This window comes from Erinaceus europaeus, chromosome 1 (assembly GCF_950295315.1).
Source record: "Erinaceus europaeus chromosome 1, mEriEur2.1, whole genome shotgun sequence".
NCBI lineage: Eukaryota > Metazoa > Chordata > Mammalia > Eulipotyphla > Erinaceidae > Erinaceus > Erinaceus europaeus.
In genome coordinates this window covers 193,280,221-193,290,819 of record NC_080162.1, presented here as the reverse complement: position 1 = coordinate 193,290,819, position 10,599 = coordinate 193,280,221, and the positions used below count along the sequence as shown (strand labels likewise).

General features: G+C 37.1%; 1 protein-coding gene across 1 annotated transcript in view; it reads right to left on the bottom strand.

Moving 5' to 3' along the window:
• Window positions 1-4,739: 4,739 nt before the first annotated feature.
• The window catches only part of CA8 (carbonic anhydrase 8), a 125,130-nt gene continuing 119,270 nt past the window's right edge, over window positions 4,740-10,599 (bottom strand). The window contains exon 9 of the mRNA XM_007526728.3: window positions 4,740-5,770. The gene's annotated coding sequence lies outside the window, so the exon portion shown is untranslated. The remainder of the gene's footprint in view (window positions 5,771-10,599) is intronic.

Genomic DNA, 10,599 nt, shown 5'->3' with positions numbered 1-10,599 from the left:
AATGGAAAATCTTAAAATACAATAGTCACTTAGTTAAGCATAAAATAAAAACTTCTAATATGATTATTAAAATGCAGTGTAAGTCTGATAAGCACAAAATTTTCAATTAAAAGCCCTTTATCCTGTGTTATTTTTATCTCTCTTAAAAAAGTGACTGATGTACATGTGGCACGAAGCAAGGACCGGTGTAAGGATCCTGGTTCGAGCCCCGGCTCTCCACCTGTAGGGGAATCGCTTCACAGGCAGTGAAGCAGATCTACAGGTGTCTATATTTCTCTCCCCTTCTCTGTCTTCCCCTACTCTCTCCATTTCTCTCTGTCCTATCTAACAATGATGACATCAATAACAACAATAATAATAACTACAACAATAAAAAAAAATGACTGATGGCAGGGTAGAGGTCACATAGGCTCCTAAGCTGAATATGGGCCCCAGATCACATCAAATCGATGGGGTTTATAGTCAACAATATTTATACAACTTTCCCATATTTGGAAGCTACTCTTTTCCCTGATCCAGCTTTCTGGTCCTTTTTCCAGCCATGATATCATTTCCCCAAACAATAACCAGGATACATCTGCATATCAGATATCAGGCTCGGGGGGGGGGGGGGGGGGCGGAAAGTAATATAGCCACAGGCCCTTTGGAATATAACTAAATATAACTAAAATATGCTTAGTAGCTATCTACAGAATGGAGACCCTTCCCCAACTCTTCATCTGCACTATCCCAGCCTTTGGGTTCATGATTAGTCAACAACTTGTTTGGCTTTATAAGGTAACTCCCTTTTCAGCCACCAGGTTCCAGATGCTAGCATGATGCCAACCAGACTCCCCTGGACAGACAACCCCACCAATGTGTCCTGGAGCTCGGATTCCCCAGAGCCCTTCCCCACTAGGGAAAGAGAGAGGCAGGCAGGCTGGGAGTATGGACCACCCTGTCAAAGTCCATGTTCAGTGGGCAAGCAGTTGCAGAGACCAGACCTCCCACCCTCTGCATCCCACAATGACCTTGGGTCCATACTCCCAGAGGGTTAAACAATAGAATAAAGAATGATAAAGAAAGCTATCAGGGGAGGGGATGGGATACGGAGTTCTAATGGTGGGACTTGTACCCCTCTTAACCTATGGTTTTGTCAGTGTTTCCTTTTTATAAATTAAAAAAAAACACCCTTAATATTAAAAAAAAAAAAAAAAAAAGACTGATGAGGCAGGACAGATAGCAAAATGGTTGTGCAAAAAGACTCTCATGCCTGAGGCTTCCAAGACCCAGGTTCAATTCTCCCCATCTCACCATCAGCCAGAACTGAGCAGTTCTCTGATTATAAAATACATATATATTTGATGATTCACATCTTACCACCTCTTAACTCTCATGAGCTCCAGTTAAGAGTTTCATGAAAGAAACACAAGAAACAACTCCAAACAAAGGAAACAATGTCTTTTTTTCTTAAAAAAAAAAAAAAGGAAAGTGTGCACTTATGTATATACTCTTAGAAGCTGCATCCTACCCTCAGCGTACAAAGCTTCATCCTTTTCAAATAGCTCTACACTATGACCCAAGCTAATATTCTGCATTAAATTTTATAAATTGTTTCTCCTGATAACATTCACTAATTACTACCTTCTGATACAACAGAATCTAAGGAAAATGAGCTCCAGTGGCTGTCTATGTACATGTCATCTTTGAGTTATTTCGTAAAGTTTAGACTTCAAAGGCATTAACCAGCACATGGCAGTTCAATTTTAATTCATTAAAATGAAGAAATAAAATCTGTCATTAAAAAACAATACTGTAGGGGGAGTCAAGCGGTAGCATAGCGTGTTAAGAGCAAGTGGCACGAAGCGCAAGGGCTGGCTTAAGGATCCTGGTTCGAGCCCCTGGCTCCCCACCTAGAGGGGCTCACTTTACGAGTGGTGAAGCAGGTCTGCAGGTGTCTTTCTCTCCCCCTCTCTGTCTTCCCCTCCTTTCCATTTCTCTCTGTCCTATCTAACAATGACAATATCAGTAATAACAACAATAATAACTACAACAGTAATAATAAACAAGGGCAACAAAGGGAAAATAAATATAAAAAAGAAAAAAAACGATACTGTCACATGAACTTCATTTTTACCATATGCAGTTTTATACTAGTATATAGTGTGTGTCTATATTCATCACAATGACAGCTGTCTTAAGTTAAAAAAATTTCAAAAGGGAAATTTAATATATAATATATAGTATATAGTATATAATATATATTCCCCAAATTCATGAAAAGACCTTACAGAAATGGAGTGATATGGAATTCAATGATGGTAGTCAGTGATTTCAACATCCTACTATCAAGAGAAATAGGCAGATGGTCAAAAAGAAAAGAAGAGGCTTAACCACCCTAAAACGTCAAGACCTATCCTCTGTAGAACACATGACTCAACAAGAGCCAAATACACATTTCCAAGTGCACAAGGAAGCATCTCCAAGGTAAACCATACGCTAGACAATAAACCACACCTCACAATAGCTAAACTCATACAACATATGTTCTCTGACCTCAGTGCAGGACAACTATAAATGCATAACAGATAGCCAGAATTCATAAAAATGTGCAGATTAAACAAACGCTCTAACATAACCATGGAATGAAAAAAAATCACAAGAAAATTGGAAAATAGTTTCAATGAAAATAGGACACATAGCATGGCCAACTTTATGGAACACAGTGATACTTACAGGAAAATGTGTAATTGTAAATTTTATTAAAAAGTTTTAAACTATGAGCACTTATAACTGCAAGCATATAAAGTCAATAACCTAAGATGCTAGAAAAAGCACAAATGAAATCCAGTGGAAGCAGCAGCAAAGAAGTAATCCAACTTAGCCCTTGTGGTAATGGACAATGAAAACACAGAGAGAAACAACAACTCACTGGCAGCATTTTAAAAATATTTATTTATTCCCTTTTGTTGCCCTTGTTGTTTTATTGTTGTAGTTGTTGTTGTTGTTAATGATGTCGTCATTATTGGATAGCACAGAGAAATGGAGAGAGGAGGGGAAGACAGAGAGAAGGAGAGAAAGACAGACACCTGCAGACCTGCTTCACTGCTTATGAAGCGACTCCCCTGCAGGTGGGGAGTCAGGGGCTCAAACCGGGAGCCTTATGCTGGTCCTTGCGCTTTGCGCCACATGGGCTTAACCCGCTGCGCTACCGCCTGACTCAGAAAACCAACAATTAAATGTTGGTTCTCTGAGAGAATCAACAAATTTGAAAAGTTGTTAGCTATGAGCAACAAAAAGAGAGAAAGATAGAGAGAAAGAGAGAGGGAGAAAGGACTCAAATTAGATTAACTAATAAACTTTTAAGAAAAATAGCATTTTACGCACTATCAGGAACACTACCATAAGTCAGAGGCACATAGAGATGCATAGGCTGAGAAAAAAAAAAATACACATACATCATCAGTTTATTGCCATTTTCCCTAAATTAAATTTCAAAAATTCTGAAATTTGTCATTTATTTCTAGTTAATAATTAGCATACACACATGTAGTTTTTGCTTTGGGACTGCCTTTTCTTCTCCAATTTCCATCACATAATGTTTACTGTCCTTTCCCATCAGATCATCAAACAAGATTCTGAAGTAAGTTACTGGTGTTGTCACTGATTGACAAACTACCCTTTCAAGTTCATTCCTACAAAGGGTGACTATGTGCAGCAGATGGGCTATCCAGCTGTGGAGTGAAGGGGTTTCTCACACTAGGTAACACAGTTCCCACACAACCTCACCAATAAGCAAAGCTGAATCAAGTCATTCATTCCAATTTTGTGACTTGGAAAAAAAAATACAACAAATAAATTTGATCACTTCCATAAACAATGGGAAGGGAAATATGAAGAACTAGATAGAACCCCCTAAATTATTTGAATTAGTTGTTATTATGTCATTATTATAGTTTAGGTTTTATTTGTTTTTCAGGGGAGAATAAATGGAAACTATAAGAAGCATCAAAACTGCCAGAAACAGTCTCTGGCTACTGCTGTCTATTAACCCCTTCAGGAATGAAGAAACTGGATGCATGTGGACTGTTTGATCCCAGAGCCTGAACAAACAGGATCTGCCCAAGGAGAGTTGGCAGTGCCATTCAGCTGTCCTCTACATTGAGAAGACCTTCAGATTTTGACATTTGGTTTTATCTATAAACAAAGGTACAGTGCAGTCATCAGCATGTGTGTGACATCAGCTTTAGTCTTTCAAATGCAAGTGATTACATTTTACATGTGATAGTTTTCATAACCCAGCTTTGCATATATATATATATATATATATATATATATATATATATATATATATATATATATATATATATATATACAAGAAACTACAAAAAGGAAGAATTCAGGGTTTCTGGTTTACAGGAACTTCCTGCTGCTGCCTCCCTGTGGTGCACAGCTATGAAGCTATACAAACTTTAACTTTTCCTCACCCTGTTGCAGCTCCAGTCTTCCATCTCTCTCTCTCTCTCTCTCTCTCTCTCATCAAGATGCCACTATGAATCCTCTTTGCTTCTGTTGTCAGGGATGCTTGGTGTGAACTTTATTTGTATGAATACTTTTGTTCCTACAACCTCTACTTGACAGAGGCAAAAATCATATGGCCAGGTGTGTAGTCCATCTGCATTATTTACATGGCTAACATAATTTGGACTACAACATCCCTCCAAATTGGGATTTGGAGAAAGTCATTAGCTTTACAACAATAACAACTAACAACAAATGACATTTATTAAGTTCTTGTTTTCCATCAGGCACTCTACTGATTTAAATACATCATTGCTTCCCATCACATCTAAACTGTAACTAAGCATATGCTTAAAATGGTCAGAAATAATTAAAATAAGGCTGCCAGTGATCTTTGACAGAAATATCTCCACATGGCAACATGGAAACTACAGAATGAAATAGTTTAGTTTTATAAAATGCATAACACTAAATCACTAGAGGATGCCTAATTTATATTTATATTAAATTTCTATTTCTATTAATTCAAAATAAGATCCTTCCCGATATGCTATACTCTCTTTCATCTTGTGTCATCTGGATCCTTTTCTATAGCTTTCTCAGCTTCTAACAATCCACAGCTTACAATCAATCAAATACATATGATTAAATACATAGATTCAATTAAGTCCTTTAACTAGAAAACTAATATATAACATATGTTCTTACAATAACTCCCAACTTGTTTTCCATAATAATAAGCCATCCTGACACTAAGTGGTGTGTGAATGTTAAAAATAAAACTAATAAGAGATGTGGTGTTCACTAGTCTGTCACATTGCATTTTGAAGCTCTTTGCTAATATTGATCAAAATTCTTGTTTTTCTTAAATCAAAAATTACATTCTTCTCCAAATGAGTGATCTTCCTGTTGAACACCAGCAATGAAGGTCTGCTAACATGGGCAAAGAATTTCTTTCTCAATATGAACACATAATATATATTCATATTCATAACACCTCTGAAAACTAGTTAGACTTCGTCTACATATTAAGTAATAAGCAGTATTGCAAAAACATGAGAAGAGCAGCAGTGATGTGGATATATAATATAGAGTTTCTTCTGAATATACAGACATTCCTAGTACTTCATTAGAACAAGTGCACTGGCAGCTGTCTCAGAAGTCCATCAGATCTGGAACCGATGAAGATTAAGCAATGTAGGCTTTGAGGAAGCTGCAGTTCCAGTTTCCGTTTCTCATCCAAGGGCACTACAGGCTCATTATCTTCCTCCTTTCAGCAAAAAAGAATAAGTTATTTATGTTATTGAGGCTCATCTACAGGAGGCAGAAAAGAAAAACTTTTAAGTCCAACCAGGGGCAGTAAAAATTTAGATCTGTATTTTTCAAAGTGGCAACTGCAAAAATATTTTCATGTTTGTTTGTTATCTGCTAATTCTTTCACAAAAAACTACCATTATTTTATTTGTAATGGCATAATTTAAATTTTTTTGTTAGTGACTTGATAGTAGTTTACAAATTACAAGTTTTCGGGGTTCTTGTTTCCCACTCATATGTCCAGTTTATTAATGCAAAATTCCAGAATGAGTTTTTTTTCAACAAAGAGTAACAATATGGATTTAAAATTTTGTCTTCAATTTATTTAATTGCACAGAAGAAAGAAACTGGGGGTGAGGCGTGGGGAGATAGGTAGGGAGAGAGAGTCACCTGAAGCCTTGTTCTGCTGCTTGTGAAGCTTCCCCCATTGATGGGGGGTTGGGGGGCTTGAACCTAGGTCCTTGCATGTGGTAATATATATGCTTAGCCAGGTGTGTCAACACCCAGCCCACAAACTGTTTTATAAACAATACACATACACACACACATACATATAGTTGGTGGAAAAGTGATTTTCTGTGCAAAAATGTGTTATGCCTTCTCTGCCCAATAGTCTGTCTAATAATGAATAAAATTAAGCTGTAAGTTACTGTCATTAACTTAAATGATGTGTTATTAAATTAACTTGAACTTTCATGTGTGAACATCACAGATGAGTAGTACTTAAAAGCAATCACCACTTCGTCTTAGCTCCAAATAACTTTATAATCCTATTAGACACATAGAGTAATATACACTAACACAAGAGAAGCTATTGGGCTGTCTGTCGGAAAAGTCTTGACACGTTTTTGCATAGAAAAACAAGGAATTTTCTGACAACCAACAGTATGTTTGGAGATAATAAAGTCTTCTCATTTAGACAAAGGCCATCAACTGAGATTTAGTTCAATACAATCTGTGTTACATTTTTTTTTTTGCTTGTTTGCTTTTATTTTCATTACTGATTTACAAAATTATAAAATAACAGGGATATAATTCTATACTGTTTTCACCAGCTGGAGTTCCCATCCCCCTCCAGTGGAAACTGCAATAGTTCTCCCAAGCTCACAGATATGGATGAAGCTTATGTTGATGTCTATCCGTCTCTATCTATAATTTTTGCCCATTTTTTTTCTACAGTCTTGCCTTCATTTCCATTCTAAGTCACACCTACACCTATTTTGCCTTTGGAGTGTCCTTCCTTTTTCCTCTTCTCTCTCTGATAAATGAAAACAGTGCCTGGCTTCCTCTGGTGTTTTCCAGATTCACTTCCTTTTCAATGATGGTATAAAAACAAAGATTCCTGGTGACAAATGTTTTGGATCCTAGTGGAATTAGGGTCCAGAGCCATCTGGTCATCTTCCCCTGTGTTTTTGTAGCTGAGAAAAGCTGATATCTCATACAGTTGCTGAATGTAAACTGGTCCAATCTTTTGGCAATAAATGTCTACTAAATTTAAAACCCATATACTTTTTTCCTGGAATCATACAAATATAATCTTGACACATCGTATAAAGATTTTAAGTGTAAGGATATTCACTGTAGCAAAAACTGGGAAACAAATTATTTCCTTAATAAGTTATGACTTGATGGAATATTTGTCCTTAAATGATTTCTCCATAGATATGCTGGTTCATGAATGAAATGCCATGCCCACTGCTGCATGCATAAATACATATAAACATGTGTGGTTTCGAGAACAACCTATTAGAAAATATTTATAATACTAGGTCATATTTCTAAGCTGTTGCAAATAGTTCTCATTAAACCTTTAAGAGTTTACCTCCGATATATCATTTCAAAGGTATTAGATACTTGTTTATGCTTGTTTGACAACAATGACCTAACAAGTTATAAATCAGTTACCAGTATAAAATGGACTGTAATCACAACTGTAAAAGCACAGTATTTCAGAAATAAAAAGAGACTAAAAGTGATGTCTGAATTTTCTGAAAAAAGAATCCCAGTTTCCTAAGATGTGATTCACATAAATTTAGATAACGGAAAAATTAAATTAGATACAAAAATAATCATGGAATTTCTGGTTAAAGATGATATGATATTGTCATAGAAAACTATCCCAGAGTCTCTATTATACTAATATGCACTGTAAGCCTTCAAAAGGAATATATTCTGTCTAAGATTCTCCGAATCCATAGGGACAGTCGCCTCTTGATTTATCAATAAGCATACTGATAAACCAGTGCTCTGCAGAGCACATTGGAAAGGATTGTCTAGGGGCTTACATTCCCAGCTTGTGAAATTTCATTTTAAGAGGATACCCAACCAATCTAAATATAAAGTAAAGCTACCAGACACAAAACATCAGGTTTTAAAAAAAAAAGATGGATAGGCAAGCATGCAGTCACCCTTAGTCAAACAAGTCTATTCTTGAACCAAACAGTAAAACTTGTACACAGAGCCGGCAAGACAGCGTACTTGTGAGGGGGGCTATTTCACACATACAAGACCCCAGGGTTTTGCTCTCTCTGTGTGTCTACCTCTTTCTGTAAAGAAAAAAAAAAACAAAAAAAACAGAAAGGTAAATCAGGAAGAGAGGGATGAATATCGGATTACTCCACATGTAGGAGGTAAAACTTGGGAGACAAAGTCAGCAATGGGGAACACAGACTGACACTCAAACTGAGGGTGGTGTACTGCACCAAACCAAGGGACTCTGGAGAGGGAGTGGATTGGGGACAGAAGGAGTCTGACGTCCTTGATAGAGAGGATGCGAGTATTTAGAAGTCACCTATTGTGTAGAAATGGGAAACCATACACATGTATAGACAAAGGTGCTATAATTCATTAGCCCCCACCCTATACAAATTTTAAAAATAAAAGTCAGTCTAGAGTCGTAAAGCTCTGGCAACAACAATAAAATCTGAATATGCATCTACAGTGCAAAGATGTGTGTTCACCAGTGATTCCTTCATGTTTAAAGCACTTTATAGAGCATTCTCAGTATATGTGGAATGATTCCTAATTTACCAGACTATGAACTCTGTTGCTGAATTTAGCTAGTCACTTTGCTACAATTTCCCTCACAGAAGAAGTTTAACACCCAATCCTTACTGAGTTTTGTCCTCCTCTGCCCTTTTCAATGAACATGTCACCTCCCTTTGCCAAAGCATTCTGAGGATGAGCTTTTCATCAGCTTCCCCCAGAGAAAAAAAAGAATTTTGCTCAGTCTAAATCAGAGGTCAACTGTTAACAGTGTTTCAAATGCTCACAAACTGGGGTGCAGACTTGGAAGCACAGAGAACAGAGTTCAAATCCCAGGTCCCAATAGTTTGCTACAGACTTGAGTCGCAGACTGCTCAGATGATGCTTACTACTTCGCAGGATTTGTGTAAGATGATGTGGCAACAGTAGCTCCCAGGCACATAACTGAGTCACTGGCAATCATTTCAGTTGGTTTTACAGACTTTTCACTAGTTGAAATTTAACTACAATATTGCATGTTATTTTTCATAGGATGAGTCTGAATTTTATTTTTTTAGCATCTCCCAGAAGTTTTCAAGGGATGAAATCATCCTTAATGTCATTCACTAGCATTCTGGGTCTCTCCTTTGCCTTTCTTCTTTAATTTCATTTCCTGAATCTCACATCTGATTTCTTTGGCTTATAATATTTGGCAAAGCAAACTTTCCAGTAGTTCCTAGCAAACAGTTTTTCAAAGTGATTACTGAAAGGTGAGGAATACCAGATGGGTTGTAATTTTCTCTCAGAAATATTCCAAGTTCTTGGGGTCAGGAGGTAGCACAGTGGGTTAAGAGGACGTGGCACAAAGTGCAAGGACCGGCTCTCAGCTCCCCACCTGCACGGGAGTCGCTTTAGAGGTGGTGAAGCAGGTCTACAGGTGTCTATCTTTCTCTCCCCTCTGTCTTCTCCTCCTCTCTCCATTTCCCTCTGTCCTATCCAACAACAACATCATCAGTAACAACAACAACAACAACAATAATAACCACATTTTTTTTTACCAGAGCACTGCTTAGCTCTGGCTTATGATGCTGTGGGGGATTGAACTTGGGACTTGAGAGCCTCAGGCATGAAAGTCTCTTTGCATAACCATTATGCTATACCCCCACCTACAAAAATTTAAAAAAGAAAAATTCCAAGTTCTTTGTTTCTGGTTTTCTTCCCCCTTATAATTCCTCCCTCTGTATAAGAAATTCTCACAATGATAACAACATTTTGATCCTCTGAGCTGGAACTCTGTGGACCTTTTCAATCTGTAGGCGTATTATATCCATGAGTCCTGAGTTTTATTGCTGACTCCTCATCCACTTTCTCTGTTACCTCTTTTCTTGTCCTATTATTTAGACAGACAGCAGGCTCCTAATTATTCCTCTCATTTATAAACTCATCCTCTCCTCGTGTTGCTCAATTCCATTCTGTCTTCTGATTCTGCTTTAATTTTCTTCACTTCTATTCTTGTGTTTTCCACTTCCAAAAGCTTTTTACATATTCCTTTGGAATCCTGCATAGGAAAAACATCCTATTTTTCTTTTGTGGTTGCAATTTCTTTACTTCTCTGAAGACAGATTACTTTTTAAGTGTTTTTTTTTTCTCTTCATAAATATTGGATTCTAATACATCGCTTTCATTTTCTTTTTGGTTCTTCCACAGACCTTCAGATTCTTTAGCTTCTAAAACTAAAAATGAGAATGACCACGACAAGAACAGAGGGGATGCTCTGAGCACAGATAAAACACTTCTCACTCATGTCCCTTGCCCTCGGAT